Source organism: Sceloporus undulatus, chromosome 4 (genome assembly GCF_019175285.1).
Source record: "Sceloporus undulatus isolate JIND9_A2432 ecotype Alabama chromosome 4, SceUnd_v1.1, whole genome shotgun sequence".
NCBI classification, from domain to species: domain Eukaryota; kingdom Metazoa; phylum Chordata; class Lepidosauria; order Squamata; family Phrynosomatidae; genus Sceloporus; species Sceloporus undulatus.
The window spans coordinates 179,484,185-179,511,420 of NC_056525.1; positions in this window are offsets into that span (position 1 = coordinate 179,484,185).

Here is a 27,236-nt window from a genome sequence, read left to right on the forward strand (position 1 = left end):
GCTGCCCTGCCTCCAACCCGGCAAGAAAAGGGGCGGCTGTGGACCGCCCCTTTTCTGTAATTTGTACCCCTCCTATATGTACTTATTTTATTCTTTCCTTTATTACACTTTTCCTCTTCCTCCCCGTCTAGTACTTTCATTAGCACAAAAGGCTGAAAACCAGACAATCTGTGCTCTAAAATGTGTATATTCTTACTTTGCAATTTACATTATCAAGGATGATACTGTTCAGGTTTAAAGAAGATCTGGAGAGGAGGAATGTAAAACACATCTGCCTCAGGAACCCTTGATGTAACATATGAAGCATAACTTATCTGAAGATACTATTGGCATTATGGGCAAAATCTCCCATTAGTGCCATAAGGGACCTCCCCACCCCCCACATCAAATAGGAAAGAGGAGAAAGAGAAAGTTTGCAGCTAGTGCAAAGAATACATTATCCAATGTGTGAAGAATGTTTCAATTCCTGCAAGGTAAAATTATCCGATGAGCACCATGAGTTGCTTAATACACTACTGTACAGTATCCGAATTGACTGCTTTTAAAATAAACTGCTTTGAAAGAGATAAACATACTTAAATTCCAGGATTCAATTGGACAGAAGTGTGTATTTGTGTGTAAATATCCCCCCATTGTCATTCTGCCTATTTAAATAATAGCTTGGAATATATAACATATAACATCTTACATTGCTTTGAAAAGCCCAGGTTGTGTTAAGCAGCCTTTTGCTAGCTGTCACAGATGAGGCCAATAAGCACATCCTGGCTTAACACACATCAAGGGTTGCTAAGGATACACCATCAAGGGACAAGGGTCAGGAGTCAAACTGACCAATATTGAGTAAATTACATTGGTTCAAATGATTCCCCCTGAGCTAGTAATGATATGGCATGCACATAGTTTTGGTCTAAAGATTAATAAATACTCCCTTTGAAGGCTCAAGAGGACACAAAGCATGTAAAATTGTATGGTGGAAATAAACCATTGGTTTATGACAGTAGTGTGTGTGTGTGTGTGTGTGTGTGCGCGCGCGCACGTGCGAAAATATAGATATATATAGGGGGAGGAGAGAGAGAGAGAGAGACAGAGAGAGAGATGGTGTGGAGATGTATCTAGCCATCATTATTTTTTCCACAAGACAGCAATAAGAGAGTAAAAGAATTCAATAGCTGCTTACCTTTAATGAGAAAAAAAGTATATAGTCAGGACAGCAGTCAAAGCAGCTCTGCAATAGCACAGTGATTGTGTATTTTCTAAAAGTCATTCATTTCCAGAGATAAAATATTTATAATTTTGGACAATGTGGTAAATGTGCATAGGATGCAACAAGCAGATATATTTTCTGTCTTGGAAAGCTATAGTCCAATAACAATGTTTGGTTTGCAAAACAAATTATTTTGAAACTGTGGTAGACTACCCAGATCAACAAAAAGAATTTCTGTATTTTTCTCCACTACTGAGTTTTCCATAGCTGCAGAGACTTACGTTAGAACAGCATTTCTCAATGTGGCGCTCTCCAGAGTTGTCAGAATGTAACTCCCATCATCTTGATAGGCCTCATAGGCCAACATATTTAGATGGTGCCAAGTTGCATGAGGGTTACAGTATATAGGATGAAACATGGACCTAAAATATCAAACAAGATGTTGAACTCTTGTTTGTTCATTTGAATGAATTTGTACAATTATTTCTAGAGTCTGTATTGATATGAATGAATACTGCAAGGAAACTGTGGCCTCTTGAAGTCTGTATCTATAGAAACGATGAAAAGTGACTATGGCCCAATACATACCATCAATAAGCGGAGTACCAGAGCCAATATTAGGGTTAGGGACCGCGCGGCAACCGCACGGCCCCTAACTTTAGTACGTACTGGTGCTGCTGCAATGGCGGTGCCCAATGTAGATGGGTGCCGCCATTGTGACATAAGTGCGCATGGCATCCGCATGGCACCATGCGTAGCTTACATCGTGAGTGCACCAATGGCGCACTAGCTATGTCACTGTGGCACCGCAGAAAGAACCCAGAAATACTGGGTTCTTTTTGCTCCACAGTGACGGCGCACCATTTGAGGGCTGCACTGTTCCTACAAGAAAAAAAACGGACGCTGGCAGGCCGCTATTTCTCAGTGGTCTATCCCAGACCAATAAAAGAAAAATCTCAAAAGGTCAAGTGAAAAGGCAAGAATAGCATATGAACAGAGGTTTGAAGTAATTGGTTACCATAATGACTATTAACAGTAACAAATTACTTTTATGGGACAAGGGGCAATGTCACTGGATTTTGAGAAAAATGCAACAGAGGATTTTGTGTGTGTGTGTGTATGTGTTGTTGGTAGCGATGGCAAGAATATTCAAAACCATTTCTAAAATGATTGAAAAACATGTTTCACAAGTGTTGGAAAACTCTGATGAGGTGATACCTAGGCTAACAAGAATATTTTTTGCATTAAAAAATACTCACATATGAATTGTGTATAAAATATATTTTGAACTTTACATCGTCTTTGAAAAACTGTGCCATTTTCAAAGACTTTCTTGAAGTGGGAAGAAAAATGCTAAAGTTACTCATTGCTTTTTTCAAAAGGGAAATTGGTGAAGAATTACATCCCTAAGTAACTGAGCATGTTGGGAGAACTATTTTTTTTCTTCTACCCATAGCTGGAGTTGACAAATTCCGTCCTGCTTTCCCTTCATTCTTTCCTCTAAGCAAAGGCCGTCTGCCACAGACCACCACAGGCTGTCATTACGTGGTTCTATTCATTCCATTATTAGATGAGAGCAACAAAGCCAGGAAGCACTATGTGTTGTAAATTTGGAGTACTTTGGAGTACTTGGAATGTTTTAACATGCCAAAGAGGTTCTGGCATCTAATACCTACCTTCATTGCTTTCCAGTAATGGACTGCTTGGTCCTGATCTGTGACTCAGTATCCCTGTCTTAAAAAACAGAAAGAAATATTGCATGGAGAGCACATGCAGGGAAGTGACACACAAGGAGAAGTGTTCTTTACGGTATGCCATTCAGAGACTACAAAAGGCCTTAAAGATAAGTCTTTGCTTGAATTAGGTGTGGGAGCTCAATGCACAGTTCCTGTGGGAAAAGATAAATAAGTTCCTGCCTTGACTTTTATGAAGAGCCATTTCACACCACACACATATGGAATTGTGCTATTTGCACTTTAGAGAGGTTCTTAGAATTCTCAGTCAGAGAGCTATATTTCCTTGCCAAAGCAAAAGTCCCAGGATTCCATAGGATGTTAAAATGGCAGTTTAAATGAAATTATGATATTGGATGGAATCCTACTGATAAGGAGCATCCACATTTCTGTCACAATTATATTGCAATTTCATTATTAGTGTCAATAGAGATTGTGAGTTATGGGGAAGCCTCTGGGACTTTTTTCTGAGGTGATAATATAAATAGCTGCAGTTCTGTGAAAAGATAACATTCTTTATCATGGATAGTACTCTAACTACAGTTAGTTCATTCTTGCTTTGGCAACTTGAGAGGAAATGTAGTGTGAGATTATTACTCGAGATTAAATTTCTAAAAATGCAACATGCAAGTCTGGTTTTTTAATTCCATTAATTTCTATTAAATTCTAATTAAATTCTATTAATACAGTGATGGGCAGCTCTCAGCGGCTTTTGATACTATAGATCACGGCATCCTCTTGGACCGCCTGAGGGGGTTAGGTATCGGGGGCACTGCTTTGCAGTGGTTCCGGTCCTTTCTCTCGGGCAGGTCTCAGAGGATGCTACTCGGGGACTGTAGCTCCAGTAAGAGGTACCTCACTTGTGGGGTTCCTCAGGGGGCTATTTTGTCCCCGATGTTATTTAACATCTATATGAAGCCGCTGGGTGAAATAATACGGAGTTATGGTGCTGGGTGTTATAGATGAACACTATAAAGACAAACAACTTTGTCTTGTATCTTGATCCTATGGGTCACTAGAGAGAAGCAATAGGCTGGATTGGATCACTTGCACCATAAGGTGTTGCTTGCATTAATTGTGCTAATTGTTCTGCTACCACTTGCACAGCCACTGACAAAATCATGCTGCCGCTGCCACCTCCTCCTTCTCCTCCTCTTTCTGTTCTTCTTCATATTGTTTTGTTGGATAAAGTACCATGTCTTAATTTTCATGCAAATAGTTTTCCTTTTCTAAATAAGGATAGGAACAATATATGTAAAAGATGCAGCAAAGTGATTTAGGCTACTTAGTACATCATTTTTGTGGGGTTTTGGGGCTATGTGGCCATGCTCTAGAAGAGCTTTTTCCTGACATTTCGTCAGCATCTGTGGCTGGCATCTTCAGCTCCAGGCAAGCATTCTCTGAAGATGCCAGCCACAGATGCTGGTGAGATGTCAGGAAGAAACTCTTCTAGAGCATGGCCACATAGCCCGAAAAACCCACAAAAAACTATGGATGCTGGCCACTTAGTACATCATCATTATATGTCTACCATTTCTTTTCTTTTTTTTTTCATTCAAAGATGGGGGAATTACCTTTTAAAAGAATAAAAAGCAAATTAAATCAAATTAGATATACTTTGCAATGGGCATAACTAAAGTTTGTGAAATGTTTTAAATAGTTATCATAAATGCCCATTGACCTTTAACTACAGTAAGCACTGCAAATGCAACATCAAAGTTATTGCACAAGTTAATGAGGCCTTAAATTGGGATATTTTATAAGATTCTGGTGTTCCACTAGTACAGTATAAAGCTGTTAAATGTATCATCTTTGTGTACAATGACTGAACTCTTTAATTGGCCACTTAAGGAAAAAGCCTAGCCATGCAAGAAGATCTCAGTGCCTTGGAAGCAAATGTTTTGTGTAGTAAGTGTGGATCATTGGAAAACCATTACTGTATTTTTGTTGCCTAATTTGTTGGCAAATAGTACATCAATATCGTCATTGGCAATTTTGCCACTAATTTTAACTTTATCCAACAAAACAAGATTATAATCACTATATTGGCAATTTTGCATATTAATACATGTTTTGCTCCTTTCATCAGCAAAACATAGTAGTTACTCATACCCATTCCCTTGGTCATAATTGTTTACAGGAACATCCTGACATATAGAATCCTTCCCCAATCTGGTGCTCTCCAAATACATTGAACTACAAATCTACAATGCACTTTTCAGACACCAGATTGGAGAAGGATGCCATACAGTACAATTAAACAGAAATAATTGAAAGGCCAAGGAGGTGGATCATAGGAATGATATAATGTGTCCTCTGCCAGCCTGTTCCTTGTTAGTTGTTCTGTTAATAACTTCCTTCCTTTCTGGATAAATATATTGTTGGTCTTTGTTTTGAAGTCTGAGACCACTGTGAGAAAACTTCATATGAAAGAATAAGCCTAACCACAGGGTTATGTAAATATACATGTTTTGATTGTCTTCAGAAACAACTAACAAGTCAGTCAAGTCTTCTTGCTTCTACCTTGTGTATGGCCCATTTTGACATGGATGCTAGTAATCTAGAAATTAGCTAGTTCTAAGAGGAAAAAATGAAGTGCTGAAAAGAAGTTTAAAACCAACCTAGCAATTCAGCTTAAGCTGTTGTTTATGCAAGAATGTCCAAGGCTGAGATCTTATGTGGTTTGCTGTGTCTCCTGAGTGTGATCTTTCTAAAAAAAAGATTGTGGTGGTTGCAAAGTAATATTTGGGCAAGAGAGGAAGATGCTCCTCAGAGTGATGTTCCCAAAATTCTCTTCCCAGGTAACTACCAAATATTTCTGCTGCCAGTGCAGTGGCTGATGGTATCTTTGTCTCCCAAGTTTGTAATGTACTGTATCTCACACCTTCTGATGCAACAGTGAATGGAAATGTAGGAAGAGCAGAAGAGGCAAATAAGTGTAAGTTGAGCTGTATTCATCTCATTCTATAGTGAATAATTAACACAAGTGTTCAACAATTACAGAATCACGAAAGGATGGTGAAGCAGATGCCTTCTGGATCAAATGTTCACTTTGAGAACACTTGCCCTATGTAGGCCGTGTGGGAGTTATGAGCTGCATACATAGCTGGGAGTGCATCATTCCCCATCGCAATGAAGGGTAAATAGCCACTCAGATCTGGAATGTCTCATCATATAGCAACCATGCCAGGCCCGAATAGGCTATGTATGCGCTATGAATAATGTCTATATATTGAAATAAAGAGGCTGAATGCATAGGCTGCACTTGAGCTATAAAACCTACATAAATGTCTAATTAACAATTTGTAAGCCTCTCTGATAGCCTTTTGGCTGAAGAGCGGGATAGAAATAATAATAATAATAATAATAATAGTAATAATAATAATAATAATAATGAATCAGGAAGCAGGAGAGTCAATGAGACCAATTCCTCTCAACTCGCCTCATTCTCAACTTCTCCTTCTCCTTGTCATCAAGCTCCTCCTTCTCCTTCTTATCTAATTCCCTATACATTAGCATCAACATATTCACCCCTCAATATCTTATCCCACGTAGCTTGGGATAAGTGGTCACCCAAGGGGAGTCTTATGTCACCAAATGGTATTACAGATGGAGAGGCTAAATCATAACCCGTGGGATAAGCTACCTGTTGACTACCCATACCAAGCCCAGGTATCGCTTGAGGCAATGTCCCAAAGGCAAGTTTCCTCTGAGGGGTGGGCCATCACCAAGCCTGTCCAAGCAGGGTTGGGTGTATCCCTGAGGCCATAGGAGTACCATATACAGGGGTGGAGATGTTGTCTGAAGGTGGACAACGTGACCATGGCCACGTGACCTGTGGTGAAAAAGAACGTACGTCAGGAACCTCACCTGGTGAACTGCCCAACACCTGGTCCTCTGCAGCAGCATGCTGACCATCTGAGGGCTCTTCCATGGATGTCTATGGACTCATGGAATGCACAGCACCATCGTTATGTGCACATAATTGTTCTAAGACAGGGGTAGGCAATCTTTTTGAGCCGGGGGCCGGGTTGCTGTCCCTCAGACAACTGGGGGGCCGAAGCCAAAAAATAAATAATTAAATATGTTTTTTTAAAAAATTAAATATATAAATAAACCAGGACAAATGTAGGACAAAATTTTCAAATGGAAGACACTTTTTTAAAAAAAATGGAGGACATGCGAAAAAAATTGCTGTTTTTTTAAAAAATGTTAATATAAATGCATGTTTCTGAGGCTTCTATAGACAATTGCCCCCCAAAGGCCCCAGCAGAAATCGGCGGCAGGACCAGGCTGGGGCCGGTCCCAAGGCCTCGCCGGGCCGCATGTTCTAAGGCTATAAGACAAGATCATACCTAATTAAATATCCTCCTCTGCTCTGAGACCTTAGCTGACTTACGCCCAGAAGGTGCAGGCAGAACATATCCAGCCCTTTCTGATTCCAGCTCTTGTAATCTGGACAGCACAGATCCCCAGGGAATCTCTTCCTCACTATCCTTATCAGAATGAATCACTTGAACCCTCAAATAGGAGGGAGTAACTTTGATACCAAAGGCTTAATGGACTATAAAAAGTTGGGTAATATATAAAGCACACCACCCCTAACACGTGTAACTGCCCTATAGAAAAATGAGAGCCACGATCACTTGAATTTATTATCGAACTCCCATCCAAAAGTCATCCAAAAAAACTATATTAAAGGTAGCTAGCCAGCAACAAGATGGCTGCCTATTTAACAATAGGGAGGGCAGCAGCCTGGTAACCATGAGGTTATACCCTTCCTTTCCTAGGCACAACTCAACCCTTATGTATGGCAACCAGGCCCCAACAGGGGTGGTCTCTGATGCAGGGCCCCAATTCCCCCACCCAGCTCTTGTCTTCCTTATCTGGGCCTCCTTCAGGGATCAGAGAGATCCCCCATGAGACTGATAATCATGTCAGAACAGCCTCCTGGCTGGCAGCAGCAGGTGGAGACCCAGTCAGGGCTAGAGAGACCATGTCTGTGGTCCCTGCCCCAACAGTGCAGTTCCCAGGCAATCCTGAGGTGAACCGCCGGCAGAAGGGCATGCCACTTGTCCGAGACAGCTTCCCTTCTGACAGCATCAGCTGGAGCCCTGGCCAGGGCCAGAAAGACTGTCTCCATGGTCCCTGCCCCACCAGCACCAATCCCAGGCAGTCCCAAGCAGGCCTCCAGGAGATCACATCGCTTGGGCTCACAGCCGACATTCACAATAGCAATCCAGCCTGCCAGGGATGCTGGCTCAGCTCCAATCTAGGCCCAAAGGCCGAGGCAAAGAGCTGGAACAGGGAAGATCAGGCCAAGTTTCCCTGCTCCCGGCAATCAGACCAACTGAGAGGGGCCAGGCAGGCAAGCTTCAAGCAGGCTAAGCCCCACCCCCACCTCTCTTAATAGCCCACGGCACATGCCATTTATTTTTAAACTGATGGTCTCTCCACTGAGAGGCCAGCAAAGACTCCTCCCAGACCACAAGGTCAGGGAGGAGCAGTATCCCAAAACATCCTGGATGCATCTTGGTCAAGATACTCTTAGATTGAGGGGCTCAACAGACTCCCCTTTGGAGCGGCCCACAGCTGCCCCTTTCCTCACCAGATTGGAGCTGTGACAACTACACACTGCAGCCCCGATCTGATCTTTCTGTGGTGCAAAAAGAAGTAGCAAAAAGCAGCTCCTTTTTGTGCTGTGGAAAGCGTGCCCTAGCTGTGGTGGTGGTTTTTGGCTGCTTTTTCAGTATAGTGTATGTAAATGCTGCACCAAATGCATGGCATGATGCCACCCACTGTCTGGTCAGGTGGACAACTTTGGGGCAGTGTGGGGGGCGGTGTCATGGTGGCTGGTGTGCAGTCCCCATGTCCCCCACTCTGCTCTGAGGCAGGCGTTTAGTGCTGGTCTATTCAGGCTGTGAGTTAACTTATTTAAGTTCACTCACTATAAGAACAAGTGATGATCTACATGTGTTAATGGCATCACAGATCAAACATGACAAATAGACCTTTCTTGTCACCATTCATTAATGCAGAAACAATATTATCCTTACAAGTACTTAGCAATGGCTTTGTCGACACTAATTTAACAATCCACATGTAAAAATCCTTGTAGAGACAAAAAACAGACCACAGTTACATCTCATTATTTCGAATGGCTTTTCGTCATTTGCCATACAGAGGCATAAAAATGAAATCACATATTTTAATGTTGTAAACCTGTATATATTTTCAACAGAACACCTGCCTCTGCTCCACACCCCACTCTCAATCAGCTGAGCTATTAATATCTGGACAAGTAATAGGGATGTCGTCGCATCTTGTCATGGAGATATCTCAACAACTGGCAAAAACCAATACTTGCCTTACATTTTTCCTCCTTCTCCTACTTCTCAAAATGTGGATGTGCCTCCAATAATTTAAAAAATAGATGGTGATAAGTTGAAAATGTCAGGTAATTGGCAGACAGATAGGAAGTTAAACTGTGTCCTCAGTGAAGCAAATTAACCAGCAGCTGCCAGCAGAGGCCCCAAGGTCATCTGAATGTCAGAATCAAGTAAAGGCCAATCATTCAGAAGGGGTTCTCTGCTGATATTTGCCCTCCCTGGTCATTTTCTGATCTCCCAGGAACTGCCCTGAACTACTGCCAACATGTGTTCATTTCTAAAAATTACACAGATTGTGATTTATTACCCATCAAGCTACAAAAATCCATTGTGAATTAAATCAGCCCTTTGTTTAAATTGCTACTCTGGAATACGTATCATATCATCATAAATGACATTGAAGTTATAATCTACAGTAGTCTGCTTCAGACGCTGATAAGGCTTCACCAAGGGACGATCAATACTTACTATTCATTTTTGAAATTATCTTCACATTGATCCCTGAACAAGCGCCAGCAACACAGAAGCACCGTGGCTTTAATACAATAATTATATAAAGGTTTACAGGCTCATCCTCCTAGCCAATAAAAGCTGTCAGCTGGCAGGGACAGTTACAATCCCATAATCCATCAAAATGCTGTTCTCTGACCTGTGGGCTTCTGGGCTTTTGGTAGACCTCGATAAGCATGCTTATAGAACTGAGAAACAAACAGAGGCAAAACAAAAGCACCAGATTCATGTTACTGATTACACACACACACACACACACACACACACACACATTCTTTTATAGCATTTTTAAAATTATCTCCCCAGAATTTGCAAAGTTCCCCTTGCCTTTTGCACAGAGGTGATGTTAAGTTTCCTTTCAAAAGGATATTGTGCCATGTTTGCATATTTGTCGATAACATTTTATTATCATGGAACTCTCCATTTTTATTCATCCCCTATCCGCTTTTATCAAATCAAATATACAATTTGCTTTTATCATAATTTGTCAACCAAACATGATCCAAAGAAAGGATACATACATGCAAGCATAGCTAGAGATTGGTTGGTTTTGGCCTTCTGGCAAATTGCACATTACTGTTGAGTCCATCTAATAGTGGCTTGTTTCTTCAGCGCAGACTGTGGCTTGATTTTTTTAGTAGTATTAACATCAAAACATCCAATAGAGTGCCAACTAAGCATCCCATTTCTGCCTTAATTCCATCTCTTCCGGAGGCCATCTTTTTTTTTGTTTTTTTTTTGTTTTTTTGCGCCTAACACATTTCACTGCTGACACCATTAGATTAGTTTAAGTCAATGATTATATACAAGACAGACCACTTATGGGATAGGTATTCTGCAGATGCTCCTCAAAAGAGCAGAAGAAATATATTAGAAAAAGACAAGCAATAATAAAAGCAGTGACAATTAAATACTGAAAATGATAAACTTTTGTACAAGGCATTTTAAAGGGAATAAATGAACACTATTCACAGAAAGCACACATTCACACACTGGACTGAAACCAGAACTAGTCCAACATGTAAGAAATGAATTGGATCAAATAGATTTAAGCTACCTTGACTAACCTAAATCCCATTCTTTTCAGTATGTTTACAGGCAGTATGACTAAACCTGGATCCTACCTACAATGGAACAAGGAATTTGAATTTTCATGGCCTTATAGGTAACTATAGTGATTTTAAAAAGACATAGTGATTACTTCCCCTGTCTTTTAAACTATGGTGTTTATCAGACGAGCTCTTAAAGAGGTACTATTCCAGTGTGACTCCTCTAGCTGCCTCCTGTTGCATGCTGGGACTGGCAGTTTTAAGGAGGGGTATTTAGAATTCTCAGGCAGAGAAGTTCAGCTCCTTAAATCTGCCAATCCCAGCATGCAACAGGAGGCTGCTAGAGGAGTCACACTGGAATAGTACCTCTTTAAGAGCATAGTGTGATAAACATCTATGATTACAGCTGGAAAAAGAAGCTTTGGGAACATGATGATTCCCCTGACACGAAGCTGCTGGGTCCACAAAGTGGGATTGGGATGTCCCTTTTTACTGACGAGGGAAAACCATAAATGAGCTCACAATTGTGCTAGTCCTCAGGTTCAAAACTCCTGGGGCAGTTGTGCTATTGCCAGTCATGTAGTGCAAGTGTCTCCTCCTCTCCCTCTGTCCACCCCTTCCTCACTATTCCCAAGCAGGTTGGTTGTCTCTCTCCCGCCCCATGTTTTCTTTCTTCTTAAGAGATTTTTCCAACTTAAACCACAGTTTTAGAGCTCTAGAATTGTGTGAAAAAGTGTGTGGTGGGAAAATAAGATTTAAAAAATCAAAAAGCATGCTGGGTAATGTATAGAGCATATAGGTGGCGTTAAGGAGGAATACAGAAGAAAGAGTGATGACAAAAGGAGCCTCTGCCATGCAACTGAAAAAAGATGTGATAATGGCTGCTCTGAAACCTGTGTTTGTATTATTTTTAAATGATGTGATCACAGCAAGAATGGGGCTTGTGTGCTAATGTCCATTGTGATAAAAGACACAATAGAATAGATATAAAGAACATTAAAAATTTATCAAATGTCATGACATTTTTTTTACCCTTCAACAAAAACAAAAATATTGTTTTCTTTTTAAATGTTCTTTTGTTTGTGCATGCAAAAAGCATCATTTACACATAATACACTATTTTCTGAACTGTTTTAGTACAAACAAACTTTTTTCAGAACAGTTACCAATGCAAAAAAAGAAAAAGAAGAAAAAAGAATAAGTTCAAAACCTCTTAGAATCTCTCCCAGAAGGGAGAAAACTTTTGAAATTCTTTGTTCAAACAGACAAGAACAAAATAAGAAAAGATTTACATCCCTATAAAAGGCATAAGCAGAAAGTGTAGCAGGAAAGGTGTGTATGTGTGAACGAGTTAGCATTAACTTTTGCAGAAGATGAATCACTACTATTGAACTGCTCAAGGGCAAAACTAACACTGACATTTTAGAGACATTTTAGAGACTGGGTTGACTGCTTCCTTCATAGCTATTGATACAAGAATAAAAATAAAATATATCACCTATGACGAGCGACTTGTGGGAAAACAGGAAACATAGGGGGAATGAAAAGCAAGAGTTAAGGATGGATTAGTGTAAGACTAAAGGAATGTATGTCACCTATTGGCACATGGGCAACCCAGTCCAACATATGTTCAGTCATAAGTCCCCACCATGTTCAGTTCAGTGATGTTTAGTTCTAATAAGTTCAGCCCTTGGCTGAATATCAGAAGATTTAAGAAACCTTAGAGAAATTAAAATCCAAGCAAGTTTCCCTGTATGATGACCTAATACACAATAATAAGGCCAGACACAGAGAGCTTGTTAAACATGGGCCACTATTGACCTGGAATCTATATACTGTACATCATGATGATCCTGGAAGAAACAAGAGAGGAGCAAACTGATGCAGATTCAGCTGAGGCCAGGTGTCACCCCTTGACTACCTCCTCAGCCTTCCCTTGGGTGAAATATCTAACTCTGGGAGAGGTCCAATAACTGTTTTTTTCCTTGGTCACGTTCTACTGGAAGGCAAACCCAGGGGGCTCACACCTAAGCTACAGGACTTTACAAGTGAGAGCAGATCCCCTGGTATGCCCAAGCTCAGCATGGAAAGAGACACATGGAGTAGTCGGCAGGCTCTTTATTGCCTATAACCAACCCACCCCTGGCCAATGCACAGTGTCTTAGACACATTGCAGCCAGCACAAAGACTTCTGGTCATCTCCCACAGAGGCCACCAAGGGTGGTCAGTCTCTGGAAATCTAGTAGATTGAATAATTTCAGTATTTTTAATGAAGGGCACACCACCGAGAAAGAGATAGAGAGAGACACACATCTGTTCTATGAGGGTAAGGGGAGCAATCCAATCTGCTCAATAGCCTATTCTATCCTCTGACCAATGGGACAGAGGAGAGTCATCTCTGTCAGCTTCACAGAATGGCAAACCCCTCTGAAGACTCCTTGCCAAGAAAACCCCATGATAGGTTCACCTTGGGGGAGTCACTCTCTCTCAGCCTCACAGGATGGCCATGGCAAACCTCTCCAAAGAAATCTAGCCAGGATAACCCTGTAATGGGTTCACCTTGAGGGCAGTCACACTATCTCAGCCTCAGAGGACAGCCATGGCAAATCCCCTGCCAGGAGAAGAGGCGAGAGTCCCCAGGTAGGAGGGCAACAGTCAGATGGGATGTCTATGTTCTGCCCCTCCCTTCCTATTTGGGAATGATAATTGCAGAGTACTCCAAATGGATTTGATAGCACATTCACATTTGCAATGATGCAGATCTTTCATAAAGACACAGGGAAAAAATGGTATCAAATATACCGGGTTAAGTGGGGTTTGGGGTAGCTCCCCCCCCCCATGTGTACCGAGTGCAGTGTGAATGCCAAGAAAATAGCCCAGTTTCCACACCTGGTTATTTCGTAGTGTAAATGCCACCAGAAAAAGTTGAGAAGACAGATGGACCTTTCTTGTCAATGGACCAAGTAGAAATTGCTTAAAAAGGAAGAAAAGGGGAATAATTATTTTGTCTATTCTCTTCTGTCTGTCTCTTCTGTCTCTTCTATCATTTGATTCGTATCAATGACTTGTTTGCTCTATAACTATAAGTCACAAATGATATAGCGGATTTAGTGCACATAAAGGAAGAGGATGGGAAGTGGATAGGTAGGGAACTTACTTAAAGCAACTCTCAAAATTTAGTGCTTTGAGATGGCTGAGGAGAGGGAACCTTTTTTTAAGCCATGATGACTTTGTTGTTTGCACTGCTGACTGATGTAGACTGATGGTGCTTAGAGGGTCTTTTCAGAATACAGTTAAAGAGCCCATGATGGACAAGGATTAGTTGTAAAGTTGGATTTGACTCTTAATATCAAGGGGCAGCCAGTCCACCAAAGCAAATGGCAAATTTGTAACAAATGTGCCTGAACTGATCAAGGTGCTTAATTCATATTGAAAAGAATAGTTAAACTAAGTTATGAAATTACCTCTCTTTTTAAGTCCATTCCTCCAGCATTCAAGGGAGGGATTATATTTCAGTGAAACCTCCTCCCCTCCCAAGGAAGGCTTGTGATATTAAGAAAACTTATTATTATTATTAATATTATTATTATTATTTATATCCTGCTCTTTCCCCAAAACTGGAACTTAGGGCAGCTCACAATGTTAAAAACAGTACAATTAAAAGCATACCAAAATAGTACATTAACATATAATTAAATTATTACAATATTAAAACAAGTTAAATAGTAAAAGAATGAAATATAATTAAAAAATTTAAAATGTTTAAAATACTATAAAACAATTCAACACCATTCCATGCTTTAAAAACTTTCTGTTTTAACAGCCTGTCTAAAGAGGTAGGTCTTAGCCTGCTGGCGAAATAATGACAGGAACATCCACAGTTCAGGGGCAGCCATGGAAAAAGCTGTCCATCGTGTTGCCACTAACTGTGCTTGTGATAGTGGTGGGATGGATAGAAGGGCCTCTCCTGAAAATCACAGAACCTGGGGCAGTTCATACAGAGATACGGTCTGCCAAACAGCTGGACCTGAGCCATATAGGGCTTTACATGAGGCATCCATGGGTCTAAATAAAGCTTGCTGCCATTTTAGAGCCTGTTTGGCTCACAGTCTACAAGAATATGGGCTTATGTCAATAGCTCATACAAAACTGCTAATTTTGTGAAGTTAGGAAGCACAGGTCTTTATCGCACAGGCCCCTGGAATGAGCCTGGCACATTACAAAAGGGGGCATGATGGGAACAGAAGGCAGCATAGAATGCAGTTTACTGCACAGGAGAACGCCACTACCGCCGGAAGTTCCCATCGTGTTCCGGATGCGTCCCCCAGGGGGGCAATTTTCAGGAACTCTTTAGAAGCATTCCTGAAAATCGCCTTCTCTGGGACGCCTCCGGAATGCGATGGGAACTTCTGGCGGTAGCAGCGGCGTTCTCCTGTGTGGTAAACTGCGTTCTATGCCGTCTTCTGTTCCCATCATGCCCCCTTTTGTAACTTGCCAGGCCCAGTCCAGGGGCCTGTGTGATAAACTCCACAGGTAAACACACACTGAGACACCATTTTTGTGAGGTTTTCTGCCATTGCCCACCAACAAATTAAGGACAATTGACCTGAAGAAGGGGTAGTGATAGTGGATCTAGAGGGATCTGCTAGTTTTCTCTTTCTGAATACTAGGGGTAGGGGGAGCAGGTTAGAAACCAGCTCTGCTTAAAGCTGCAAGTAGACTGTAATAAACCCAACAGAAGTTGTTCTGAGATTGGTTTGGAGCCAGGGTCATGTTGCCCTTATTTAGAGACAGTATGGCTACAATTTCAACAGACTTGTACTTAATTTTGCTCATTGCAGCTTGGATTGATATTCGTAAAAGGTATTGTCAGTCTGAATCCAACTTGGTGTCTTGCCTCTTCATTCCATGGGGTGCTCGGAAAAATTTCTTCTTCCTCATCTGATCTTCTGAAATATTTGTGAACAAAGAAACAAATAATCTGGAAAGCTTTTAGTGTTATTTTTGCACTTGCATTTTTGGCATGTACATTTTCCAAAATATTTGGGAGAGATTGGAAGGCAGTTATGAAGGAACTCAATAAGATCTTCAGGTATAAAGATATAACACTGAACACCAGAATCAGGATCATGCATACCATGGTATTTCAGATTTCTATGCATAGTTGTGAAAGCTGGACAATGAAGAAAGCTAACATGGAAAAGTCACTTTTTATTTCAAATATCATGCTGAAGGAGAGTTTTACTAGTACCATAGATTGCCAAAAAGACAGATTAAATAAGTTCAAGATCAAATAAAGCTTTAACCTTCCTTATAAACTGATGTTATGACATTTTGGACATATGAGAAAACATGACTTACTGAATAAGACAATAATGTTGTGGAAAGATAAATATAGGCAGGATACAGACCGTCCAAAAAGGGCATTCTGACACCGCCTCCATTTCCGGCTGCGGAATAAGAACCTGCAAAAAGCGGTTTCTTTTTGCGTCGTGCTTGCGACACCTGAGTGTGCAAATGGCACACTCGTGATGTCGCCAGCATGACGGGACGTGAAGACGCTACGTGTCAGTCGCGTAAAAATGGTGGTGCCTGTGTGTACAGGGCACCACCATTTTGACGCCCCGTCACGTGGTAGGGGTGAGGCCAGTATGGGTGCTGCATCCTCTGCCAACCCCTAGCACGTGACAGGGGCGGCACAAAGGCCCGTTTAAATCGGGCCATAGTAAGAAAGAAGAAGACTGCATTACAAATTTAGTAAAGGAGGCCACTGTCCTGAATTCGAAAGATCTGAGCAACGCTTTTGGAGGTCTCTCATTCATAAGGCTGTCTTATGTCAAAGTTGCCTTGATGATATATTGTAACAACCACAAGGAGTAACATGCAGCCTTCTAAATGTTAGCCTGCCCTAAACCATCTGTAATAGGAAGGGAATAGAAAATAACCACTGTTCTGTAATGTGCAAGTGTGTCCACATGAATCTGACTCACAAATCTGTCAACACTTTGAGAAACTTCTCTATTATTTACAATTTCAGTGATATGTGAATTTTTTATTCTTTCCACTTTATCAATGATCACTTTCATGTCCCTTTCCCAAATATGAAGAAGTAAAAATAGGGCGGGCAGTGGTCTTCACCTCCGTTAGATGTACCAGTGAATGTAGAAGACTAAGACATTTTTTTTTAAAAAAAAAGTCATGTTAGACTGGTATTTGTGGCTGTAAAAACGGATTCCTCACCACCCCAATGAAGCCTTTCCATTTCTGAAGCAATTCAGCACATCATGGCAGTAAGGCAAGCTCAGTTCATTCAATCATTCCATTTCCCTGCCAGTTGCAGGAATGTTCCCTACAGTGTCTGTAGGCAACAACATGCCTTAAAAAAGGACAAATTATTAAATCAGCCTTGGGATTTGTCATCTGGTTATGCTGAAAAGACTGGAGCAATTTGCCAACATAAAGCTGGGATCACAGAGTGCACAGTCGACAGCTAGCATTGTAATGATAATGAACCTATCTCTACAGGACTGACACAGACACATAAAGTGGTTTTCTGAATCTGATATTAACAACAGACACACAAAACAAAATTGATATATTCTTCCTATACAGTTAAGGAATTTGTATAGTTGGATCTTTAGAGTATGAGATGCTGAAAGTTGCAGTTGATAGAGAAAGTATATTTTAATGAGACATTTTTTAAAAATGCTTTTCATCCAAGATGTTTTTAGAAAAAGATACGTTCAAGTAGAAACAATAGCAGGCACTACAACACTGACTGTATGGGTATTAATCTGGTAATCACTGGTGGGCCAACTAACACCCTTTTTTCATAGAACTATTTACTATCCTTCCACCATCAGAGAGGGGATTTGCCTACTTTGGAATAAGAATGGGGAGGCTATCTTACATTATAGATAAGAAAACCAAGCACATTCTATTCACTTTTTACTTTGAATAAAGACTTAGGGGCTATGCAAACAACCCTGAAGGGGCGGCCTCCAGCCACCCCTTTTCCAGGCAGATTGGGGCTGCGGCAACCACAGGCCACAGCCTGATCTGTGCTTTCCAGGGCACAAAAAGCAGTTACAAAAAGCAATAACATCCTGTTAGGAGACCTTCTTCCCCCATCACAAAATAATTTCCTCCCTTTTTTTTTAATTTGTTAAAAAAATATTAATACATTCTAAACAAAACATGAAAACAAAACAGTACACCCAAACAACAGCAAATAAAAATGTTAGAGACAATAAACCCGTCAAATGTGGTTTACACAGAAATTAAACAATTACCCAAATAGTGTCCTAAAAACTATAAACAAAAGGTGCATTCAGGGATCCTGAAAGACATCTTTCAATAAAAAATTTAGCTAAAATTGTGGGATGTCTTGAGACCAAATCCTGCTGGATATATTCAGTAAGTGGGTGCCAAATCTTATGAAAAGTCAGTCCAGAGTGTAAGACTCTTGCTCTGTTGTTGTTATCTGCAATTTTCTCCATTAGCCACAGGTCCCAGAGTCTAGTCCACCAACCTGCAATATTCAACTTTACAGTTTTCCAGGCCTGGCTATATCAAGTCTGGCAACAGGCAGAAGGAAACTGATAAGTTCTTTGTGCTGCAGGGCTTTATTTTCATTCATAAAAATGGAGAACAGGAGTAATGATAATGATGATAATAATAATAATAATAATAATAATAATAATAATAATAGGTTTTATTTATATTGTCCAGCCTCTCCCGACGGACTGAGGTGGGATTACAACAAAATTATACAAACACAATAATACTAATAACAATGATTTAAAATCACAATATAAAATCATATCCCATCTAAAAACAATTAGTACAATATAAAAATTTATCACAGCCTGAGGTTGTGTAGCAGTGATGATGATTGTATGCTTTGTTTATTAATCTTGGAGATTAGCTGTAAAATTTCTGTCCAGTATTCATGCACTAAGGGACAATCCAACCACATATATACCATCACAACCCCTCCAGCATTTTGGATTAACGTTGATATACATGGACCAATTTAATAGTATTTTCTTTTATGGCAATAGGCCTAATTTTAAATGGTAAGTGAGTCCACATATTTTCCCTGCCTGAAACAAGAAATTATATTAGGAAGTGACCCAGAATTAAAGGAGGAAATGTCCTGGAAGGCTGCATCCACACTGCAGAAATAATCTGATTTGACACCACTTTAACTGGCACAGCTCAATGCTATGTTAATTCTGGAAATTGTAGTTTGTTGTCATTTGTAGCTTTGCTCTGGAGTCCCATCAAACTACAGATCCCCGGATTCCATGGCACTGAGCCATGAAAGTGGTGTCAAATGAGATTATTTGTGCAGTGCAGATGCAGCTGAAGTCAATTTCAGGTTATTTGCTGTTTTTAAGGCCTAACCTGGGTCTGACATTGCACAGATGGCTTGGAAATATGTTTAAAATGCCCCCTGGAGGCATTCACCCACAAGTTTTTTCTTTTCTTTTTTATTATGCTTGTATTGACATGCTTTATAATATCTGCTGTTTAATCCTATTTTATGGCTTGGACCTATGCTTTTATAATAGGAGGGAGGGCTGAGTTTTTGGGATCTGTCTTTTTAATTGTAATTTTAATTGTATGCTGTGTCATTTTACTGTTGTCATCCGCTTTGATTCCCTGTGAAAAGCAGAATATAAATAAATTATTATTATTATTATTAACCAATGTTCATTTTTAAAGGGTTTTTTTTAACCCACGGCAGGCCCTGGAGTCGAAAAAATGGCTTTGGGATTGCATGCTGGCCACAGGCTACATTCAACCCATGTCCAGTATTGATGAAGGACCAACTATATGACTCAGTTAAGGACAGCTTGGAACAACTCAGCAGTATAGATATATATTGTTATAAGATATATCTATATTATCACACAGCTATAAACACACACAAAGCCATTGCATACCTTATAAAATGTGAATCGCTAAAAGTGCACTCAGGAGCTCCTCAGACTGGCACTTTGGGCCAGCTGGAGGGCGGAGTTGGGGCGTAGCATATCCATGATGTCTGCCCTGGCTCCATCCCCAGGGTGCCATGCTGCTACATGCAGCTCCACATGGTGTGTGGCATCACGGTGCTCCTCTGGTGTTTCATCCAGATAATGCAGCACTGAAGAAGTGCCATATAGCCACAGCACCATGGCTATCACCCCCTTTCCAGGGCAAAACAAACAAACAAGCTTCATCTATATACAGCTTCATACCGCCTAAGCAGTGTCTAAGCAGTTTACAACTGTAAGCTAATTTGCCCCCAACAATCTGGGTACTCACTTTAGCGATCTCAGAAGGATGCAAGCCTGAGTCGAGCTTGAGCCTTTTCGCTGGTCTTGAACTCGCAACATGGTTTTGAGTGAGTGGCTGCAGTACAGGCATTTAACCACTGCGCACCAGGGCTCCACTTTTTGTGGCTCCATACCGGGGCCATGGCATGTGGTTGCTACAGCCCTGATTCGGCTGAAAAAGGGGTGGCCTCCTTTGGGATGGTCTGCATAGCCCCTAAACGTTCTTTGATCAATAAGAAATATGTATACAAAAATTCATACAAAATGCATTCTTCCTTTTTTAAATAAGGAAGCAAACATTTAGAAGCTTGATTTGTGAAATCCAGTAAACAGAGAATGTGCATTGGTTGTGCCAAAATACTGTCCTGAATGCTCCCAATTTTATCTAATTTGGAAAGTACTCAGATAGAAAACTACCATTCTCAGGGACCTGTAGCTAGGGCTAGAAACCCTAGAGAGCTACTACCAGTCAGAGTTGACAATACTGAGCTTGCTGGACTGACTCATAATGGAAACTTCCTATATCCCCCCCCCCCCCAAAAAAATGGGGTGAAGATGCAGGTGGGATTTCGAGAAAAGCAATAAAATTGAGGCTGAAAGGTGTTCACATTCCCAGTCAGTGCAAATTTTTACCTCTGTGAAATGCCATCACAAAGAAGAGTGTCTGTATCTTTGTCATATAATGGCCTGAATCCTACTCATTATTATCCTAATTGTTCCAACTAAAGTAGAATCACTGAATCAAATGTTAAATAATGAGTGAACACATAAATAAATTCAATTGATTCAGTGGCTCTATTTAAGTGGAAGTAACAAAAGAATTAAGATTTTTTGTTAATTTTATTAAACATTTTAAAAACAGTACAATCATATTGACATTAATTAAATTGCACTCCAATACCACATATAAAATATTTTTCTTCAATTCTTTATCTACTTAATTATTTCCTAGGTCACTGACTTATCTCATTCATTCTTTATTATTGTTATTATTTAACATATATCCTTTTTAACACTTAGGGTAAATTTTTATTTCTGTTTCTATATCTGCTACAAAATTATGAATATAAGCCAAATTATTTAAATTATATCAATTCACTCTCAGTGTCCTCCCCCTATGGAATGTTCTAATAAAATTTAATATCCCTTTACTTTTATGTGAAATTTTGTCTTGTCTCATTCACGTCTTTGTACCCCTCTTCCTTATTTACATGTTCTATTAATATTCTCCTATTCCTTAGGTATATCTCTTCTTTATTCTGGCCCTTATAAACAGCTCTTCTTTTCCAAAGAAAATCAGACATAATATATTCTGCTATATAATGCATCTATTTCCCTAACTCCAACCTTTGTTCATCCTTCCATCCATATGTAATTATTGCTTGGGATGCTTCTAATAAAATGTTTTACTAAATAATCCATATTTTAACCTTTCACATTATGCATTATATTTATTCAATTCCATATTTTCCCAATTATTATGTTAATGTCTTGTATCATATCTTGCCAAAATCTTTGACCCTTGGGACAATCTCACCACATATGTGCAACCAGCCCCTCATATTCTTTATCCATGGATTGAAGCATTCATGACTTGAAAATATTTTTTAAAAGTATAAATCCCAAATAGCAAACCTTGATTTTACCATTTTATATAAAGGAAACCATTTTACTTTACTATTGCATATAATGAGACCTGATCATCCATGGATTTGATATAAACGGAGTTTTGGAACCAACCCACCAGTAGATAACAAGGGCCCACTGTATATACACCCCTTTATTACCACCACCAAATTGGAGACAGATCATATATAAAATTATGCAGTGTCCTATACCATCTATCTATAATCTTTAACCTCTGTTCTGCCTTGTAGTTCCTATGTTCCTATGAATCTGCTTATGCCTGTTCTGCACAATGCTTTCTCATACACTGAACTGGCATCTTCACTACTTTGTTATAAAGCATGGACTCAGAAAAGGTTCATTCGTGCTACCATCATTATTCACATTTTACTGGAAATATTTGAGATGCAATGCAGGTTAACTCCACAAATATGCCCTGGTGGCGCAGTGGTTAAATGCCTGTACTGCAGCCATTCACTCGAAATCACAAGGTTGCGAGTTCAAGACCAGCAAAAGGGCCCAAGTTCGACTCAGGCTTGCATCCTTCCGAGGTCGCTAAAATGAGTACCCAGACTGTTGGGGGCAAATTAGCTTACTTGCTAATTAGCTTACTTGCTGTTCACCGCTATGATCTTTGGAATAGCGGTATATAAATAAAACAAATAATAATAATAATAATAATAATAATAATAATAATAATAATAATAATTTTACCGTGAATTATGAAGTTGAAGGCTTTCATGGCCAGCGTCCATAGTTTTCTGTGGTTTTTCTGGATTATGTGGCGAAATTCTGGAAGAATTTATTCCTGACATTTCACCTGCATCTGGTATCTTCAGAGGGTGGTGGCATGAAAGTGTGTGGGGTATATATACTGGTGTGACCCTTGGTTGGGAGGGGTTTACATGTTAATCTCTATCTTGGTTTGTTGTTGAATGGACTCAGGGTGGGAGGATGTGTGTGTCTATTTAATTAGCCATCCATTGTCTGCGGGAAAACCCCCTGACCCTAGGTTGCGTTCATTTGTATGAATTGAGTCTTGATTTTAGTGTTCTTCAGGATTGGCAGCCAAACTTTGGGATGAAACAGATGGTGGGTAAGGAGCAGCTTACCACCACCCCTTTGCTCACTGGGTTGGGGCCGCAGCAACTGCATGCCATGCTCCCAACTTGGCCTTTGCCAGCACAAAATGGAGTAGCAGAAAGCTGCTGTTTTTTTCACCTGGTCAAGGGCATTTTTGCGACTGCAGTGCCATTTTTTCAGTGTTTCTCTGGCCCAGCATGTGTAAAAGCTGTGCCGTCAAAATGCCATGGGTCCGCTACACATGCGGTCGGCTGTGCGGCTTCCCGGCAGAGTGGGGACGTGTTGCTGTCTGAATGCCATGCCCTCAGTCTGATGGGAAGCCAGCTCCTTTTAACCATCTGTTTTGCCCCTTTGTTAAATTTTAGTGTTTCTTCTTTCCTGTTGAAGTTTTCCAGGTGTTTGTGGATTTCAATGGCCTCCCTGTGCATTCTGACATGGTAGTTGCTGGGATGGTCCAGAATTCCAGTGTTTTCAAATAGCATTCACTTTCCAGATTGGTTTATGACATGTCCTGCTGCTTTTTCTTGCTGGCTCAATCTGCAGTATCTCTCGTATTCTTTGATTTGCTTTTGGACACTGTATTTAGTGGTTCCCTATGTAATTAGTCAATTAAACAGGCACACATATCCTCTTGCATATCCTCCCACCCTGAGGCCTTCCATATATATATATACTTCCATACCACCACTCTCTGAAGATGCCAGCCACAGATGCAGGTGAAACATAATGAATAAATTCTTCCAGAATGCAGCCACATAACCTGGGAAACCCATAGAAAATTACAGCGAATTGTTAGTATAGACAACAAATCCAGTCAAATACAATAACAGTAAAATACAATAAATCTTATGGATATTTACTCTGACATTTATATGGTGGTAGATCCCTTAGTAGTTACCGAGGTTATAAATAAGTGCAGTGGACCTTTAGTATTGGTCTCCAGGATCCTTTCTGGATATCAAAATCTGTGGACACTCAATTCCCATAAATACAATGGTTAGTAAAATGGCAAAATCAAGGTTTGCTTTTGGGAATTTATTTATTTATTTATTTATTTATTTATAATATTTTCAAGTTACGGATGCTTGAATCTGTGAATAAAGAAACTGTGGATACAGATGGCCAGCTGTATTCAAAATAAGTGTGCATACGTTTGTAGCCTGAGGCTCATTAGGGCTTAAAGTCCCATTGGACACACTGATATTTATTTTTGAATAAACATACTTATCACTGAATTATTAGTCAACCACCGCATCTGTAAGAGCCCTACATGAAGTAAGAAGGTTACTTCTGTGGCTGTATCTGCCTAGACACATGTATATAAAAACATCTTGGTCTGCAAGAATAAGAAGGCACAGTTCTACAAACTGCATTATTAAATACCTGTCCAGATGGACATCTTCTTCATTGACTTTGTGTCACCCCCACAAAGAAGTTCTCCAATGTGTGTTTCAAGGATCTCATTATATTACATTAGATCATATCTCATATTAATGCTAAATGACAGCCACATAATGATGCATATGAAATACTAAAGATACTTGAGAAGCCTTATCGTGGTTTTTTATTTAATTGCTTTTGACTTATAACAATAGGAAAGTACTGGGCTGTGGAGAAACAGCACAAGCCCAAACAACAGACGATGTATCTATTATCTCACTTCCATGAAGGTCATCGACCTATGACAGTTGGAGTAGCAGAAACATTAGAAATCATGTGCAATTTAATCTTTACACAAATAAAGGAAAAGTATCACAATGCTTGAATAATGAAGAGTCTCTTGGAGAAAAAAGAAAAGTCTGTCCCTGAGGATATTCTTCATTTTCTTTCCAGAGCTGTTCACACTATGAGATTCACTCAGTCCGCTGACACACGTATTAATAGTATTTTGGCTGGGAGAGTGTAGATGTTCTAAAGTGATTGGAAAGTGCAGCTGTGACTCAGTTCTCCTTTCATTCATTCATTACTTCAGCATGTCAACTCTAGGAGACTATTGTTCACTGAAAAACTGTCATCGTGATTGAAATTGACTGGGCCTTTTCCCGCTCCTATTTCAAGCAGAACCAGTATGTGTGGTGCTGTGTACCTAGCTTTCCTTCCCATTCTGGATTAATCCTTGAAGAGTGTTGGTGAGGCAAAATGCTACAACTCAAAATGCACAAGAAGTGGAATTTGGAATCAAAAACTGGAAATGTGTTCTATGTGAATGGTTACAGAAAACAATCTTCTTCATTATAGAGAAAAACTACCATTGCAAGGCATCAGCGTCATCCACAAATCACATGAGCTTGAGTCCTTGATTGTAAACTGGCTTTAGACCTTGACAGTCAAAGATTGGAAACTTTACTTTTGGAGTTATAAAGTAACATTCCCAAGCTCTGCTGAAGTTAAGAGGTGCAAAACAATTTTAAAACAAAGTGATCAGAACTGAATTATTCATAGTGAGCTTTAGAGTAGATTGTTGTGTGCCTTCAAGTTGTTTCTGACTTATGGCAACTTTAAAGTGATCCTGTCACGGGGGTTGTGGTAGCAATATTTGTTTAAAGTGGGGTTTTGTTGTTGTTTTTCTGTTGTTGTTTTTTTTTGCCTGAGGCTAAGAAATTGTTATTTGCCCATCCAATGGGTTTCCATGGTTGAGCAAGGATTCGAACCCTGGTCTCCCTAGTCATAGTCCAACATTCAAACCACTAACCTACATCTTCATCGAATGGAAGGAAGTCCATCCCCCTTCTATGGCTTATTAGTGGTTCAATGTTTCTATTAGAATTGCTTTCTGTCTGGAACTGTAAAACATGGAGGCAGTTATAATACAGTGTGCCCACGTTATAAGCGGGCGCATTTTACATGGCTTCCAGCATATGCTGGAAGCCGTGCTGGAAGGAAGGGAGATGTATGCCGAAAAAAATCAATGATGCACACTCCCGTGCATAAGGGAAGGGACGACTGTACTCCAGACAGGCCATAATGCTTGGAGTGTAGACAGCTAGTGTAGCTGAGAGTTGTTTTGCCAGGGAAAAGTTAATGCCTCTCTGTCTTCTGCAGTTCCAAGTTGTGAACAATTTTGTATATGGAATCATCATCAGAACAAAAAAGTTAGTCAGTGTGTCTACATGGAACATGGTTTGGCAAGGGATTGTAGCTATTCCTTCAGAACTTCCCATTTTTGTCTGGTTTGAGTTTAGCTGCTTTGGCGTTTCCCTGCAAACACTGTAGATGGAAGAGCATTGCACTTATAAAACAGCACACATCATAAAATGTGCACTATCAGGCAGTGATGGATGACGGTATTTATTATTATTATTATTATTATTATTATTATTATTATTATTATTCTTTATTTATGAAGCGCTGTAAATTTACACAGCACTGTATATACAATCTTTTTAAGTAGATGGTTCCCTGCCCTCGGGCTTACAATCTAAAAAGACATGACACAGAAGGAGAAGGGAGTGGTGGAGGGAAAGGGTAAGAGGTCCAGCAGTTCCTCTCTACCTTCGAGGCCTGGACCAAGGCAGATGGACTGAAGGGAGGCCTTGGCTTCATAATGGATGATTAATCTTATTCCAGGGAAAATACATACTCTCAAGTAGGATAATACATATACAGTACATAGCAATACAGGAAATGGTTTGATAAACAGGCACCAAAAGAACATCAAATAGTAAGCGACAATTATGCAATGCCTGGGAAGAATTCTCTGAACAGGATGGTTTTCAACTCCGTTTTGAAGCTGGTTAAAGAAGTGATGGCTCTTGCTTGTGGGGGAAGAAGGTTCCAGGAGTGAGGGGCAGCAAGTGAAAAGGGGCGAATCCAGGATGGGGCAGAGGAAATCCTGGGCTGAGAGAGGAACCCTTGACTACCAGAAAGGAGGGCCCTAGTGGGAAGGTGAGGAGAAAGGAGGTCTGATAAGTAAGGAGGGGCCAGTCCATGGAGGGCTTTAAATGTCGACAGCAGGAGCTTATACCGAATGCAGAAAGGGAGGGGGAGCCAGTGAAGGGATGCCAACACAGGAGAGATGTGGTCAGAGCGGTGGGTGGAAGTGATAATGCGTGCAGCTGAATGCTGGACAGAGATTAAAGGACGGAGGTGAGAAAAAGGAAGCCCAGCCAGGAGTAATCAAGTCGTGAGATCACTAGGGCATGGACCAGGATCTTGGCAGTAGAGGCGGAGATATATGGTCGGATTTTGGTAATGTTGTATAAAAAGAATCTACAAGCCTTGGCTGTGGTCTGGATCTGAGGGATACATGACAGAGAAGAATCAAAGATAAAACCAAGATGGGGCTTGCTGAAACTGGTTGAATAGAAATGTTGTCC